Raw genomic sequence first — 17,710 nt, 5'->3', positions numbered from 1 at the left:
TTGAATCTGCCATATTCCCGATAGAAAAGAAAATGAAAAAAAAAGTTATAAATAATAAAGTCAATAATTGAATAGTTAAATAATAATAATCAAATAAGTGGGTTGATAAATAAGTGATTTGATAGTTAAAGAAATAAAGAAATAGATAAATAAATAAAGATAATTGATAGCCATTGCAATGAGACTATCTTTAGGCGAGTCACTGATAAGGGAGACGAGGATGAAGATGAATTAAAAGAAAACTGAAAAAAATCATTGTTGGGGGTGAGGGGTTGTTGGGCTACATATCATTATAAAAATATTCTCTCTCCCCATCATTTAAGATATCACTAGCCATAAGTGGGGACTATATTGGTGAGCATTTAAAATCACATGATTATGAAGTTGATCATTCTATGGGTACTGGGGGTCTAAGAGAAAATTTCGTATGAGCTAACCATTGCCGTATTCGAAGGAGATACTGAACGACTCTCGCTCGATCATGGATTGGTTGTTACGACCAGTGGTGAGCACTCAACGTCCACGTCAGAAAAATGGCAAGGGGCAACGAATGGACCCTATATGACACGTGACCAGTAATATTGTAAATGTTACACAAAATTCACCAAGATATAACAACTGACTCAATGTCTTTTAACCCTGGATAGGTACGATGGGTCGTTCGCGACCCCGAGCGTAAAAAAAAAACAGGTTTTTCTCACGTGACTCACCCCCGTGACTGAATTTGTGGGTGATCGACCTGCAGGAGGTGTCTCCCCTACACGCTCTAGTAGTGTCCAGATGTGCATTGCTGTAGCTGTACTCCTTCCCCGATTTCTGAGACGCGTCGGGGTCGAGCGCGACCGAGTTTACCCTTCTAAGGTAATTTGCATAATTCTCAAAGTTATTACGTATTATGAAATTGTCGTAGAATGGTTCAACTTGTATAGGTTATCAGTTGTGGAAAGTCTTGGTGGATTGTTTGGCTACCATGTGCATGATTTTTTTTTTAGTTAAAATGTCGTTCATCACCACGAGGACCATTTTACCGCGAGTGCCCCTTTTTCATTTTTTTTCATTTTTTTGCCAAGTCATTTTTCCGTAAGATATTGCCAAATAGTGTCGTAAAACTTTTGCTTGTTTAGTGTTGGAAAGTGTGTCTAGATGATCTGGCTACCGATGCGTGACTTTGTTTTTGTCAGATACGACGTAGTTATTGGTATATTGGGTATTTAACTGCGGTTACCAATTTCTGTTTTTTTTCAATATTTGTAAAAATTACTACGTAGTAAGGAATTGCCGTATATTATTCATTTTTTTTTCATGTTTATGTGTTAGAAAGTGTGCCTTGATGGTTGGGCTAACACGTGCATGTCTTTTTTTTTATCTGAGATGCCGTATATTAGAATGTCGGGCATTTTACCGCGAGTGCCCCTTTTTCATTTTTTTTCATTTTTTTGCCAAGTCATTTTTCCGTAAGATATTGCCAAATAGTGTCGTAAAACTTTTGCTTTTTTAGTGTTAGAAAGTGTGTCTAGATGATCTGGCTACCCATGCGTGATTTTGTTTTTGTCAGATACGACGTAGTTATTGGTATATTGGGTATTTAACTGCGGTTGCCAATTTCTGTTTTTTTTTCAATATTTGTAAAAATTTACTACGTAGTAAGGAATTGCCGTATATTATTGATTTTTTTTCATGTTTATGTGTTAGAAAGTGTGCCTTGATGGTTGGGCTAACACGTGCATGTCTTTTTTTTTATCTGAGATGCCGTATATTAGAATGTTGGGCATTTTTCCGCGAGTGCCCCTTTTTATTTGTTTTGCATTTTTTTGCTTAGTCATGTTACCGTAAGGAATTGGAAAGTAGTGTCGCAAAACTTATATTTTTATAGTGTTCGAAAGTGTTTCTAGATGATCTGGCTACCCATGCCTATTTTTTTTTTAGCCAGATATGGCGTATATATAAGTATGTGTTCGATTTTCCTGTGATTGCCATTTTTTCGTTTTTTCCCATTTCTTTCAAAATTACTACGTACTAAGGAACTATCACAGAGTAATGATTCATTTATATGTTTATTTGTCGGAAAATGTGCATTGATGGTTTGCCTAGCACATGGCTGAAATTTTTTTTTTCTGAAATGTCGTATATTAGAATGGCCATTTTTCCACGAGTGCCCCTTTTTATTTGTTTTGCATTTTTTTGCTTAGTCATGTTACCGTAAGGAATTGACAAGTAGTGTCGCAAAACTTATAATTTTATAGTGTTGGAAAGTGTTTCTAGATGATCTGGCTACCCATGCCTATCTTTTTTTTAGCCAGATATGGCGTATATATAGGTATGTGTTCGATTTTCCGGTGATTGCCATTTTTTCGTTTTTTCCCAATTCTTTCAAAATTACTACGTACTAAGGAACTATCACAGAGTAATGATTCCTCTAGATGTTTATTTTTCGGAAAATTTTGTTTACTTCTTTTTTGATTGAATATCATCAAATTATTTAGCTAAAATATTATATTTTACATTTTTTTTTCGATTTTATTTCCCTTCAAAAAAATTTTTTTGGGTCAGAATTTTAATTTTATAGTCGTAAAATAATCGACAATTATCCAGCAACCCACCATACAATTTTTATGCATATCCAATAATAATTAGATTAGTAAATAACACCTTGAAATTGACATACCCTTCCTACATTTCAAGTGGCAGATGGCAGATTAGGGAGTCTGAGTCAGTGTGGTTGGCGGCCATTTTGTGGACATATCCGAAGCGTAAGTTGCCCTATCTATATATATTCTTGTTCCCTATAGAATTTGTGATATTTTGGTATATTTTTACCTGCATAAATATCATATTATATATTAAATATATGTATTTTTTTACGAAATTTCTAAGTACTCAAAAAATTACCTTTAGATATGGCCCCTGATATAAATGTAATTTACAAAATAATGAAGATTTTTTTACATATTTCTATTTTAGGATAACATATGTTCATTCCCTAAAAAAAATAGCCACTTCCTATTTCATTTGGGTACCCAAAAAAATTCATGAAATTTGGACAAATTTTTTTAGCCAAAAAAAGTTACCCTTTATTTCTCATTTCAGATCTTCACCTCCATGGGTCTGACTTCATCCAAAATACATCAAGATGTGTCCTAAACATTCAATAATCAATTCCTAAAAGGATTTGTGTATATATGTATAAACTTTTTTTTATGAATTTTTATGTCAGGTCTTTTTTTTTTCTACTTAATTTTTTAAAATATTTATAATAAATAGTTTTTCTGCAGATGAGTAGTATTTATCTTTACAGTTGTTTTAAGCATTCATTGAAGTTTTTTTTTGGCAAAAGAAAAAAGGAGGTTACTGCAAAAACTGATTTTTCAAGAATTCTTTTTGGCGTCGGGGTCGTTCGCGTCCGAGCATACCCTTAAAGGGGTGTCCGAGGAGCGTACCTATCCAGGGTTAATATGATTGTGTATTCGTACTTCTGAATTTCTGTGAATTTAAATTACCTAGAATAATTAGGGCAGTTATTAATAAGACTCCGGCAAATCAGCAAACTAGCTCCACCCAAACTTATTCCTAGGTGAAAGATGGCAATTGCTGAGGACGGATTACAGTTTTTATTGCTTGATATTTTAGAGTAAGAATACTATAACTTACCTTTATGTTTTACTATCACCTCATTTGGTAGAATAAACATAGAACTGCAGTATTACCTCAATAGACGTATCCCGTTAGTGAGACCAAGCTGAAATCAGAGAGAACACTTGAGTAAGCACTTGAGCTGCACTGGACAGTCCAAAAAATGACAAATTCGTAGATAATTTGTATTTTTCCTAACCATATAAACCTTAGCCATTTACATGGGTATTATTTCGGCGTAGCTGAAATGACGAGCCATTAAAATTTAACGAGGGTTTACTACCCACACCGCTAGTTAGCGGGGGTAGGGGAGGGTAGCTTGCTACCCCACCCCCCCTCACACACACCTGTGCTTGAGCTCACTTTGCTTGGATGTGGGACTTCAAGGGGGATAGGGCTGGCAGGCAAGTTTGATTAAATAGCTAAGGTTTGTATAGTTCGGAAAAATACAAATTATCTACCAATTTGTCATTTGTTCCATAACTGGAATACAAACCACGCTATTTAAGAGGGGTCACTCACCCATTAGGAAGGGTGGATGTCCCTGCCAGTCTGCCTTTTTGGCTTTCCCGGGGGCTCGTTATTTGAGTGTAAGCACCCAAGAAATAAGGAGTCCCTGCACTTCGCTAGAACCTTGCTACGCAAGGACTGTGGCCTACGCAAGCTGTGTGTGAAGGTATGAAGTGTGACTCGTCCTAGGAAGTTGTTCTGAAGTTTAGATGGAAACTTGTAGCCTAGGACTTTCCCAATACCACCTAGTCAGGGTATGGGCACGTAACAGTATTAGTCTTAAATACTAGGAACACAAGGAAGCATGGTTTATCCGCAGTGATTTGAGGTCAGCTATGCAGAGAACCCAGGATGCTGCTTTCCACACGAGAGGGTAGGATGAAGAAAAGGAGCCAGTCAAATCTTTTCATTCACGCAGACTAAAACCAGGTAACAGTGCCCTCAACCTTCGGCTACTTGTCCAATAAGGAGCTTGAGGTATATAACCAGCTGTTGTGCAGCCACCACTAGACCGATAGAGATCGTTTCGAGTTCCTGTGGGTCACGTCTTGCGGGAGAAAGGTTGTGAAAGTCACCTGGAGCATTCACATCATTTCTTGTAAAACCTGCGTTACAGTAATCTGCCAAGAAGGACCAGGGGCATAGTTATGCCCCTGCCCCTGACACTGAGTCGTCATGTCGAGATGATGTTTCGGTGATCCTCCTCTAGTCTCTCTCTGTGTTGACAAGAGGAGGGACCCGGGCAGGCTATTGCCGTTTTCTTTAGATATAGTCTCTCTCTGTGCTGACAAGAGGAGGGACCCGGGCAGGCTATTACCGTTTTCTTTAGGTAAAGTCTCATACCTTACCCTGGGTACAGTAACGGATGATCTGGATCATCCGTTACCTAGTTGAGACTTTTGTAGGATCAGTCACCTCTGGAGACTGTGTCTGGTGACATACTCAGGGACGAAACTGAACCTTGTCTTTCGCCCTTCTCAATAATGGGGGATGTCGAAAGACTCGTCTTAGCACTATTTTACCACTTACTAAAGCAAGGCTTTGACAAATAAAATTCTTGATCAATACTATTACTTTGCATCAATATTGGAGGAAAACTTCTACATGCAACCTACAAAATTATTTTAGTATATAGTTATGCAAAGTCTGAAAACACCTGTAGTAAACAAAAGTTATTACCAACAACAGACCATTAAGAAAAGTACAGGATGTTGCATAATAACCAACCATCTCCAAGCAATACAAACCTGAATCCTCTACTTGAGGATACTTGGATCTTACCACCCAAAAGGTTTGCCTTTCGTAGATCCGACAAATCAGAGGGGGTCCGTCTGCGATATTTAAGTAACTTACAGTACTTGGTTTTCCAGAGATCTTTTTATTGCCTGCTGAGCAAGGTCCACTATCTTAGAGACACTGAGTAGGGGTTTACTCATCCACTACAAACATCGTGTACGAGCTCTTGTGAGGTGTTAACGTAGTGTTAACACACTCCCACCCCTTCGTTTAAGGGCCGGACCCAGGTGAACTGAGCCTGCCCCTTCGGATAAATTTCGGTTTCTTTGGGGACCTTGTCAAACCTTACGAGTGTCTCCTCGGTAAGAAGTGTGAAACCAGAGAAAGGGAACTGTAGACCCGGCGGGTAGAATTCAAAATCTTCTACAGGCCGGGTGCCAAACCCTTCGATGGTTAACATACCATCTTTGAAGGGAGAGTGCAAGGCCACCTTCCACGAATTGCTTTCGACGAATTCCGGGAGCTTAGAGGCATCCGGGATGATATATTGTTGCTGTTGAGGTAGCCCATAATGAATGAGACCCTGTACGAGGCTATCTGGTTTAGCACTCTCCCAGTGAGGGTGCTAACAAGGGAACCCATTGCAATAAAAAATATATACACATACATATATATATATATATATATATATATATATATATATATATATATATATATATATATATATATGTATATATATATATATATATATATATATATATATATATATATATACATATATATATATATATATATATATATATATATATATATATATATATATATATATATATATATATATATATATATATATATATATATATACATACATACATACACACACACACATACATACATATGTATGGATAAAATCAACACAACATAGTGTTCAAAATAGAAATGAATTTCTACCTCATACTTGGGATCGAATGCTGGCCCCTTCTAATGAAAGGACAAGTCGAAACCAACCATGCCACGAGAGGCCATTGCATCAATCTTGAAAGGGCCGCCGGATCGAAGGGAGCCTCCGGGGTCGTAGGTTTCAGGCCGGGCTTCGCTCTCAACCCAAGAGAGGAAGCAGCAGCTGCGGCTGAGTCTTTGGGGACTCTGGAAGACGAAGTCTTAACTGGTTTGGTGATTTGGAAGACTTGTGAGTCTTTGAAAGGGGCTGGCGGGTAGCTTTAACTTTAGGGACAACAGGACGTGGCCTGACATCAGCCACGTGCTTCCCTGAAAACCCCTAAAAGGAAGAGACACAGGGTCTCTCTGCCCTGACACTCCGGGCGAACCCGCCGACCCAGATCTAAAGAGTCGCCAAGGTAGAAGTCTTGGAAGACTGCGAGCTCTGAAAGAGTATATCGTTACTAATAAACAAGGTAACTTCGTTGGGAATGTAAAATAAATAGATCGAGAATAAATGTTTAAATCGATCAATTACAAAGGAAATAAAATGAAAATCCCAAAGAATATATCCGAAGTTAAACTTATATAGTAACGACAGGGGCACCTAGAAAGTATCCCATAGAAGGGTAGCAACCCAAAAAGATCCGGGTGGTCCGAATTCTTAAAATAGACCAGTATGAAACCGGGACAAAAGGCTATGAACAAAATTTCGGACCGGTATAGTAACCGGCAAAAAAACTTTTCATAAATTAACTGACATTGTTAAAATAATTCCATAAAAAGTGAAGATTATCTATGAAATAATATTGTCATAGCGAGAAATATACTATCCCGTCGCTACTGGGGAAGTATAGACTAAAATAAGGATACATGAGTATCCCATAGTAGGTCAGTAACCTAAAAAGATCCGGGTGCTCCGGACTCTTAAAATAGACCGATATGAAACCGGGGACAAAAGGCTATGAACAAAATTTCGGACCGGTATAGTAACCGGGGGAAAATTTATCAAAAATTAACTGACATTGTTGAAACAATTCCGTAATAAGTCAAGATTATCAATGAAATAATATTGTCATAGCGAGGAATATACTATCCCGTCACTACCGGGAAGGTATATAATAAAAATGGGGTTATAATAACATGCTACCTGTTAAACAATTCCGTTATTAGATATGATCATTCAATGAAATAATATTGTCATAGTAGGAGATATACTATCCCGTCGTTACTGGGGAAGTATAGGATAAAAATGTTATAATAACATGTTATAATAACATGCTACCTGTTGGCTCCGGGGAGACAACTATGAGAGACCCGGGGGTCGTACCATGCCTACCGGGGTAGGGGGAGTCGAAAGGGGAGGGAGGAAGGGGTTCAATTACTCCCCGCCAGCCACAAGAACCCAAACGAACACCGACAATAAAAATAATATAACAACAAATATCCGTTTTCCGTGATACCCCACGAACAAAATTTCTATGTTATAGTAAAAACTAAAATAATACAGTACATAACGACACATAACCAATACACAACCGAGTTCCCCCCGCCGACCGATGGCCAATCAGAGCGGCGGGGAAAAAAGGCTACGACAAGGCATGAGAATGAATGTACTAGACTGAAACCCCGGTGGATGCTCTCGGTACCAACTAGTGAGTCATAAGGTATCCCAGGAAGGGATGGTGTGAGGGGGGGAGGAGGTGGTGGCAAGGCTGAGGTACGAGAGGACTCGATCCGTAATGCCAAACCGCTCACACAACGTGAGAGACGAGAGGAATCCCTGAATTGGGGATAATGGGGGGAAGGAGGCAACGAGAACTAACCAATGAGGGGGCAGGAGGCGATCACGTGGACATGAGGGAGGACAGGAGTACCAACCTGACCGATGGAATCACGTAGGTAAAACAGAATGAGCAATAAAATAGTGTAAAATAATGTACAATAATGTTAAATGATGTAACACATTGAACTGGTTTATAGGCATGCGTAACTTAAAATAAAATTAGTAAGAGAAGGACGCAAGGGAATGGCAGGGGGATAATAGCTGGCAGCCCTCCAGAGTGGGGAAGAGTCGCGCTGGACAGGGATACCAACATAACTTCTACCTCGGGTAGATGCCGAACGGTAGGAAACAAATAAAATAACTGCCCCGCGAGAGTCCCACTCAAACTAAGCGATAACTAGACTAGATGGTAATCGCAATAATTATTAATAAGATCAATATATAATATCAATAATATAATAATTTAAACAATGCGGTAGTGAAACCAACTAGACCGTGCCCGAAGGCAGGCTTGCCAACCGAGTTCAAAACTATGATACGTAGTATATCATCAAAACATCAAAATAATATCCAAAGCACAATGATGAGGTGTAATCGGTGAGAAAAACCATCAAAATAAGGTTCGAAACTAAAAACAATCAGTATGGAAGACCAATTGTAATACGTTAAGAACGAGCGAAGGCGGTAGCAAGCCAGCAAGGGAGCCGCAAGCGGTCTGACAAGAGGAAAAAATAAAACCTTGAATAAAATTAAAATCAATGGCAATGCTACCCCCAAAAGCTCAAAACTCATAGATCTGGTACTTAACTTAGATGGGGAGACCATGGAATCAGCCATCTGCACAAAGAAATGAGAAATGAACGCAAACACCGAAGAGAAACTATACAAATGTTCATGGAAAGATGTGCTAAAAAGGAGTGGTGCGAGACCTCTGGTTGTGAATTATCACGCCCCAGTATTATATCGACACCTTATACAGGTGAGCGAGCTGGGTTCAACCTGGCATTCCTATGCAATTTTTACTCTGGTAATGTATAGCAGTTATATACCTTAGAAATGGTGCTAAAGGAGCATTTCACTGGGCGGCACAGGTCTCTCGCCCAAAAATAGATTTTTCCTTCGTCAAAATCCCTTTTTTGTGCCATATATCAATTATCATTCTGTCCGTTGTGATTAGTGCGAGTCCCAATGGTGTCGTTTCGCTTTGCCTATACCATTGCGAACTTCCGCAGTGATTTGGTATGGGTGCCGAGAGCTGTACTCCAGTTGCCAATTAGCGAGAAGCTATAATGCAGAATTAAGATAAGAAAGAAATACTATAATAAAACCACATTCTATCATTTAACACAGTAAGCAAAACCACAATTGTAAAAACCTGATATCTATCAAGTTGTGGGCCTATACTTTTATAAAAGACTCAAGTTTGTACAACATAACTGTGAAAAATATGAAAGATCTTTTAACTCTGTAATTAGTTGCTACTATCAACAAACCTTTAGTTCTCCATATATGGAGATTCAGTCCTAGGATGTTCCTGAGCCTTGACATCTAATGGCATGGTCAACACTTGCAAGGGAGCAAGAATCAATACAAAATTAATACAGTGGTACCTCCACATACGAATTTAATCCGTTCCAGAACCAACTTCGGATGTAGAAAATGTTCGCATGTAGAAACGAATTTTCCCATAAGAATACATTGAAATAGGATTAATCCGTGGTTGAGCCCAAAAACCTATGATAACTTCTTAATAAACTACTACACATAATTTCCCATGAGAATAATGCACACTAAATTAGATAATAGACATGTAAATAAGAAGAATTAGCAAAAGATGATAAATAAGAAACGGGGTTTTAGCATCACTTTACCTTAGAAACTCCAGCACAGGTGTTGTTGGTCTTGCTACGCAGAGAGGAGACGGACGGGCGGCGAGGAGGTAGAGAGGTTAACTACGATAAACGTACACTACCGTAACTTATTCTAACTTACACTAAGTGAACTTTAACATAACTTTGCTTATTTTTTTTTTATCATTATATTTTATATTTTTTTTTACATTTTCTTTTTTTCTTTTTGATGATTACGTAATTTTAATAACTTTCACTCTCTACACTTAAAATTGACTGAATTTCTTTCGCTTCACTCTTTGCCGTTTTCTTTGTTTCACTTTCTTCCGCTTCACTCTTTGCCGTTTTCTTCGAATCACTTACATCCTCTTCATCACGAGTTCGCTTCGTAGTTTTTTAAAGAAATTATCGATAGATAATTGCTTGGTACGGCTTTTCAAAATGTTTCGAAAGTGAGTTAGGCAAACATCATCGAACTGCGAAACTACGCGACAAACCTGAAATTTTTTTGGGTGGTATTTGTCGATGAAGTCGACCACGTCTTGATATTTCCTCTTTTATATGCGCCGAACCTAACACATGTTCTACCTCCTCGCCCCCTTCCTCGTCATCACTCATGTGCTCAGACATAGCATGGAGTTCCTTGAGCTCATCCGTGGTAAGTTCGTCGTGATGTTCGGCGACGAGTTCCGTAACGTCATCTGCGTCGACCTCCAGACCCCTGGACTTGCCAAGGGAGACGACTTCCTCTACGGCTTCCGCTGCACCCACCACGGGATCAGGTTCGGGGTCTAAACCTTCGAAATCTCGGGAAGAAACTGCATCAGGCCACAGCTTCTTCCAGGCAGAATTGAGGGTCCGTCGAGTTAATCCCACCCAAGCCTGATATAGGATCCTCAAGCAGTGCACGATGTTGAAGTGGCTCCTCCAAAATTCACGCAAAGTTAAGTTGGTGCTTTGCGTGACATTAAAGCACTGCTTAAATAAGTGCTTGGTGTACAGCTTCTTAAAATTAGAGATGACTTGCTGGTCCATGGGCTGGAGGATAGAGGTGGTATTCGGTGGAAGATACAGCACCTTTATGAACTTAAATTCATCGAAGATATCATCTTCAAGTCCGGGGGGGGTGAGCGGGTGCATTGTCAAGGTATAGCAGGCACTTTAACCCTGGAAAGGTATGATGGGTCGTATGCGACCCCTACAGCATTTTCAAAACCTGTTTTTTTCCCATAAATCATCAGCTGTCTCGAATATGGAAGTGATCGACCTGCAAGGGATGACTAGTCTAAATGCCATTGTCTGCTTTAGGACTGATTTTCGTCTAACTTCCCTCCTTCCCCGTTTTTTTACTCCCCCCCAGGGGTCGACCTCGACCCTGACATACCTTTATAGGGGTAAGTGGTCAAACAGCAAAGTTATTACATAATTATAAATTGTCGAAGTGTTGATACTTGTTTGGTTCTTTATAGTTGGAGAGTGTGGATGGATGGTGTGTCTACCACTTGCATGACATTGGTTTTGGCTTAGATGCCATATATTGCCATGAGGTCCATTTTCCCTCAAATGCTAATTTCTGAATTTTTTTTATTTTTTGCAAATTGGATTTTTTTCTATTTATTTTGAATTTATCTTTTATAATGGCCAGCAGGCAGTATTCCCTCGGCATGGATGTCATCAACACACTTCTAATGGAGTTAAAAAGAGATGTTGATGATATGGAGTTTGCAACCCCATTCTTCATTTCAAGTGGTAGATTGGGCTGTAAGAGTTGTTGCGGTCTGCGGCCATTTTGTTGACATACCCGAAAGGTAAGTTGGCATATCTCTATATATTCTTTTTCTGTATAGAATTCGTGATATTTTGGTATATTTTAATGCATAAATATCATATTTTATAGAAGATACAATGATTTTCATAAGAAATTTACATTGTGAAACTAGGCCGTCAAAAAATTACCTTTAGATTTCGCCCCTGATATAACAGTAAATTAAATCTTAGTGCACATTTTATTATGAATTTCTGTTCTAGGATAATATGAGTTTATTCTATAAAAAAATTTGCCTCTTCCTATTTCATTTGGGTACCCAAAAAAATTCATGAAATTTGGACAAATTTTTTTGGCCAAAAAAAGTTACCCTTTTTTTCTCATTTCAGATCTTGACTTCTATGGGTCCAACTCATTTCCAGCAATTACACGCTGTTGCTTTGCCATCTAAGAAGGTGTCCCTAAAGGGAATTATGTGTATATGTATATTTCTATTTTTTGTGAGTATTTACGTCGTCTTTTTTTTTGTATACTTAAATTTTTAATATATTTCCAATAAATAGTTATTTTGTAGATGGGTATCATTTATGTTTTCAGTAGTTTTTACCATTCTTTGAAGTATTTTTAGCAAGTCAAACAATACAGATTGATGCATAACTAAATTTTTCCTGAATTTATTTCGGAGTCGGGGTCGCGCGCGACAGAGTATACCCTTAAAGGGGTGTCCGAGGAGCATACCTATCCAGGGTTAAAATGACAAATTCGAAGATAATTTATATTTTTCCTAACCATACAAACCTTAGCTATTTACATTGGGTTTACCTTTTAGCGTAGCTGAAATGGCGAGCCATTAGAATTTAACGAGGGTGTATTATCCCCGGGCTAGTTAGCGGGGGGTAGGGGAGTAGTAGCTAGCTACCCCTTTCCCCCCCCCCTCACACACCGGTGAAGCTCACTTTCACTTAGAGGTAGGACTTGTCTTGGGGGACAGGGCTGGCGGACAAATATGTGTAAACAGCTAAGGTTTGTATGGTTAGGAAAAATACAAATTATCTTTGAATTTGTCATTTGTTCCGTAACCGAAATACAAACCACGCTATTTACATTGGGTGACTTACCCCTTAGGTAGGGTGGAAAGTCCCCAGCCATACTGGCTTTGACTTTACCCAGGGACTCAGAATCCGAGTGAGTCGCACTCGAGAAAAGGAGTCCCTGCACCTCACAAGTTCCTTGCTCCGCAAGGAACCGTGTGGCCTACATAAGCTTGTGTGTGAAGGAAGAAGTGTGACCCATCCTAGGCAGTTGACCTGGAGTTCCAGAAGGAACTCTGGGTTAGGACGTTCCCAATACCACCTCGTCAGGGTATGGGGGACGCGACAGTATTGACTCAATACTCGGAACACAAGGAAGCATGGTTTACCTGCAGAGGTTCGAGGTCAGCTATGCAGAGACCAGGATGCTGCTTCCCCGTAGAGGGGATGATGAAGAAAGTAAGGGCCAGACATACTTCTTTCGTTCATGCAGACTAAAACCTGATAACAATACCCTCAACCTTCTGCTACCTGTCCAAAAAGGAGCCTGAGGTTAGACCAGCTGTTGTGAAGCCACCACAGAGCGATAGAAAACGTATCAAAACTCCTGTGGGTCACGCCCTGCAGGAAGCGGGCTGCGAAGGTCATTAGACGCTTCCAAACTCCAGCTTGTAGCACCTGCGTCACAGAGTAGTATACTCGAAGGCGGGGGACATTGCCATGTATCCGACATCGTGCTGTAGGACGACGTGACGGGGGAGGGTCTGGAGACAGGTCGAGATGAATGTCCTTGAGTCCGAGCTGAAGAGGTATACTGGTGACTCTCCCCCGTGTCCTTCTTGTGCTCCCAAACCGGCTGCAACTGAGGACAAACTGCAGCTGTTCCCAAAGCTAACCTCTCGATTCCTTTACTGGCAAGGAGAAGGTTTTGGGATATCAGATACAGAATGGAGACTCAAAATCTTGAAGGAATTGGACCGAAGGGCCGGGACCCCAAGATTCTGAGTCTAGCCAACAATTCAGGAGCGAACCTGAATGTTGCCTTCCCCCATTCCTTAGAAAGGGCGGAGTCGTACGAGACCAAGAAGATTGCTTACACACTGGCCGCGGCCAGAGTGAGCAGGAGACCCAAGACGGAATACAATCAGAGGCCTGACGTAAAGGGTCTTGAGAAGATCTCTTAAGGGACTAAAAAGTCCGAGCCATGCTCCAAGTTGGAGGTCTCACTCCGACTAGGGCAGGGACATTCGCAGCTTCGCATGAGCGAGGAAAGGTCCAGCGGGAAAGAAAAAGTTATTCCTTTAAGCCTGAAGGTCAGGGAAAGGCTGAGCGACAGGCTTCATTGCCGAGAGCGGAAAGGAGTTTCCTCCCGCCGAAAAGCAATAAGATCGTTATTGCTGGAGAAGAGGCCTCAAGGGAAGAGGTATATCTCCCACGACACCAACCACCGAAGACTCTTCACTTCGCCTGGAAGACCCCTGCGGATGACTATCGCAGATGACGCGACTGTAGCGGGTTGTCTCTTCTTGAGGAGGAGGTGTAGTGTCTCCAGGCATGAAGTCGAAGCGACGCCCTGGCTCGTGAAAGATGTTGCAGTGTGGTTGTTTGAGTAGCCTGTGCCGTGGGAGAATCCCTCCCGGGAGTTCCGTCAGGGGAAGCAGAGGGTCCGGAAACCGTTCTGCGCATAGTCCCAGTGGAGCTCTCAGGATCATTGAAAGGTTGGCAGACAACCTGGTCTTGTTGAGACCCATTCTCAACAGACAACAAAGGAGGGAAGACGCAGGCGTCGATGTTGTCCCACCATCACCGGAATGCATCTTGCCAGAGTCTCGGGGTCTGAGACTGGGGGGAAGAACAGCGGAAGCTTGAGGTTCCAAGCTGTCGCGATCAGGTTCCCCAGACCAGGACTTGCTGGTTACTCAAGGCCAAAGACCCCCAGGTACACTCTCTACGAGGCTCTGCTCGGATAGTCGGAGAGAACATTCCTCTGCCTGGAATGAGAGAGCCGATGGTGGTATTGAGAGTATCTCAATCATCTCGGTATCTCTACTGCAAGATGCGAAGGTGTGAAAATGCGTCCCCTGCTGGTTAGAACACGCCAGAACCATGAAGTCGACGCGCACGGAGCGACTCGGCAGGAGCTGTAGGATCTGTAGAGGGGCCAGACTACGGCCCCTAAGCCTGCCTGAATGATGGAGAGGTATCCTGGACCGGAACATGACCCCCCCCCCCTTTTCTTTGACGAGTCCGAGAACAGCATAAAAAATGTGGGGAAAGGAGGAGAATATCCACTCCCATCAAGAGGTTCCATAGCTCAACACCCATTGCAGGTCTAATCGTTCCGCTGGTCCCATAGTGGCCAGAAAGTCCGGTTAATCGTTGCTGGAAACCACCGGAACTTGGACCGCCCCACATGGAACTTATCCTGAGGCGACCGTTCGGAACTATAGACGGGCCAATGAGGAAAAGAGAACTAGGAAACGTTCCAAGGTAGGGCTGAAAGCTCTGCTTGACTGAGAACAGGTACTGCGACTTTCCTCAGCCTTGCCACAGTCAACTGAAGGGAAGGCTCGGAGGAGGTGGCAACAGAATCTGGCGTCCCCAGGTGGACACCCATCCAAGTACCGACCAGAACCGACGTTGCTTAACCTCGCTGGACGGACGAGAAGCGGGGTTTCCAACGTGGTAAGGCCGTTGACTCAATATCATGGCTAGATACTCCAGATGTTGAGGCAGAAGAAGAGAAGGCTCCTAGCAAAATACCATGAACCCCCACTCATGGTAAGCATCCGGAAGCTTGTCCCGGCGCTGAAGAAGGTCGAACCCGAGCCTACCGGAGTTGACCAGACCTCCAAAAAGCGAAGGAGGCGGAAGCCTGCACCTGAGCGGCCATGAGGAAAGCAGGGAGAGTTCTCTGGGGAAAGAAAAAAAAAAAAAAAAAAAAAAAAAAAAAAAAAAAACCTGCGATGCCACGGCGGGATCGCCACACTGCATCTTAAGCAGGAATACCTGCAGTCTAGGCTTAATTCCACGAGCTTCCTGGAAGATGGATGGAATGGAAACTGAAAGTACCCGTCCTTCCGATCCAGGGTCTAAGGAGTCCTGTCGCCTCGTTACCAGTCTGATCGATTCTGCTGTTCCACGCTGGACGAAGTTTGTTTGACAAACTTGATCAGGGCTGAGAGGTCGACCACGGAACTCCCGTCTCAGCTACTTCCTTACAAGAAAGGATCGACTGAAGAAGCCGAGGGTGAAGCCGTCGATGATCCTATGGAGGACCTTCTCCTAAGGCATGGATCATTCTGCCCAAACGGGCAAACTCTTCCCGACCCTATGGCATAGAAGTTCAGAGACACTGAATTCGCTGACAGAAACAGGCGCGATATCCTTGGCTGATCACAGAGATCGTGCAGGAATGGGCATCAGGAAGCTATCATCCGGATGAGTAACCTTAGGCATCCTCCCAGCGTGAAACCTGCAAGGGAGGGGCCAATCCTAGAGTTCGTGAACTCTGCCGCTCCCTTTAGGACTACGCCCCCCCCCCCGGGAGAGCCTTCTGTGCCATCTGTTCCTGACAGGAGGGAACTGCAATTGGACACCTTGTCTCAGTCGTCGTAGCCGGTCCGATAACTTAGGCCGACGTGGCTGAAAGAAAGAGGCGCTGGAGCCCTGCAGGGTCTGGAAGAAAGCACCTTGGAGGAGTGAAAACGGAAGTCGACTTCCTCCGTACAGCCGCTGTCTATGTCTCTGTCCTTGGGCACAAACAAACTCTTCAAGGATGGAAGGGTGTCTAAGGTTGTCGACATCCACGGATGAGACACCCGAAAGGAAGCCCTCGGTCATTGCGTCCAGATGGTCCAACATCGAGCTTGCCCGCAAGTTCGATACTTGACGACGAAACGCTAAGGTGCTTGAGCCCGAGAGGAGGAAAGTACCCATGACCTTCCTGTAGCTTCCTTGAACCAAACCTCGGGTCGTAACCGAGGAGGGAAAGGACCTGGTAAGCCCCTTTCACGAGATGGAGAAGAGGAAGGGGTAAAAAGTCACCCCTTGGCCAAGGAGAAATCTCGAACGGAAAGCCCCCCGCCAAAAATCCTTCCAGGGAATGACGGGGAAGAGCTAACCCAGGTTCTGGAAAGAAGAATGTTGCTCAGACCTCCCTGAAGATTCTTCTTATTCTTGCATGTGCCATGCTCTGCGTTTACGGGGTGAGGCCGTGTTCTGGAAATACGCTCCAGAAGACTCGCCAGGCTGGCCATGTTGCGAAAACCCCAATGGGAATCGCGATGGCAATCGCGGTGGCAATCGCCCTGGAGCTCGCGCGATGGTAAATCAATGATTTGCGCGTGGGCGAACGTGGAGGCACCCATGCGCGGGCACGCAGGAACGCAAACGAAGGTGAGCGAAAGAGCGCAGAAGGAGGGCGACCGTGGTAGGAAGGTCAAGAGCTGGTGGTCGGCGAACGATAACCCATAGGCGAGCAATGGATACTGCAAGAATTAAGCAGACGTTATGCGACGAAACACCATCCGTCCGTCCGCGCGGGGGAACACTGTCCGTCCGTCCGTCCGCGCGGCGGAACACCGTCCGTCCGTCCGCGCGACGGAACACCGACCGTCCGTCCGCGCGACGGAACACCGTCCGTCCGTCCGCGCGAGCGACGGAACACCGTCCGTCCGTCCGTCCGCGCGACTGAACACTGTCCGTCCGTCCGTCCGTCCGAGCGACAGAACACCGTCCGTCCGAGCAACGGAACACCGTCCGTCCGTAAATCCGTCCGCCGCGAAGGAACACCGTCCGTCCGTCCGTCCGCGCGATGGAAACACCGTCCGTCCGTCCCGACCGCGCGACGGAACACCGTCCGTCCCGTCCGCGCGACAGAAAAACCGTCCCGTCCCGTCAGTCCGTCCGCGCGACGAAACACCGTCCGTCCGTCCGTCCGCGCGACGGAACACCGTCCGTC

The 17,710-nt window shown here is 43.2% G+C and overlaps 1 long non-coding RNA gene and 1 pseudogene across 1 annotated transcript in view; both read right to left on the bottom strand.

Annotated features, from left to right (window-relative positions):
- LOC137643976 (uncharacterized) overlaps positions 1–3,743 on the bottom strand; it is a 76,882-nt gene extending 73,139 nt beyond the window's left edge. The window contains exon 1 of the long non-coding RNA XR_011045102.1: positions 3,649–3,743. This is a non-coding gene — a long non-coding RNA (uncharacterized lncRNA). The remainder of the gene's footprint in view (positions 1–3,648) is intronic.
- Positions 3,744–15,327: 11,584 nt separating this feature from the next.
- On the bottom strand, positions 15,328–15,446 carry LOC137658863 (5S ribosomal RNA; annotated as a pseudogene).
- Between the last annotated feature and the right edge of the window lie 2,264 nt (positions 15,447–17,710).

Source organism: Palaemon carinicauda, chromosome 1, assembly GCF_036898095.1.
Source record: "Palaemon carinicauda isolate YSFRI2023 chromosome 1, ASM3689809v2, whole genome shotgun sequence".
Lineage (NCBI taxonomy): Eukaryota > Metazoa > Arthropoda > Malacostraca > Decapoda > Palaemonidae > Palaemon > Palaemon carinicauda.
This window is presented reverse-complemented; position numbering and strand designations above follow the sequence as displayed.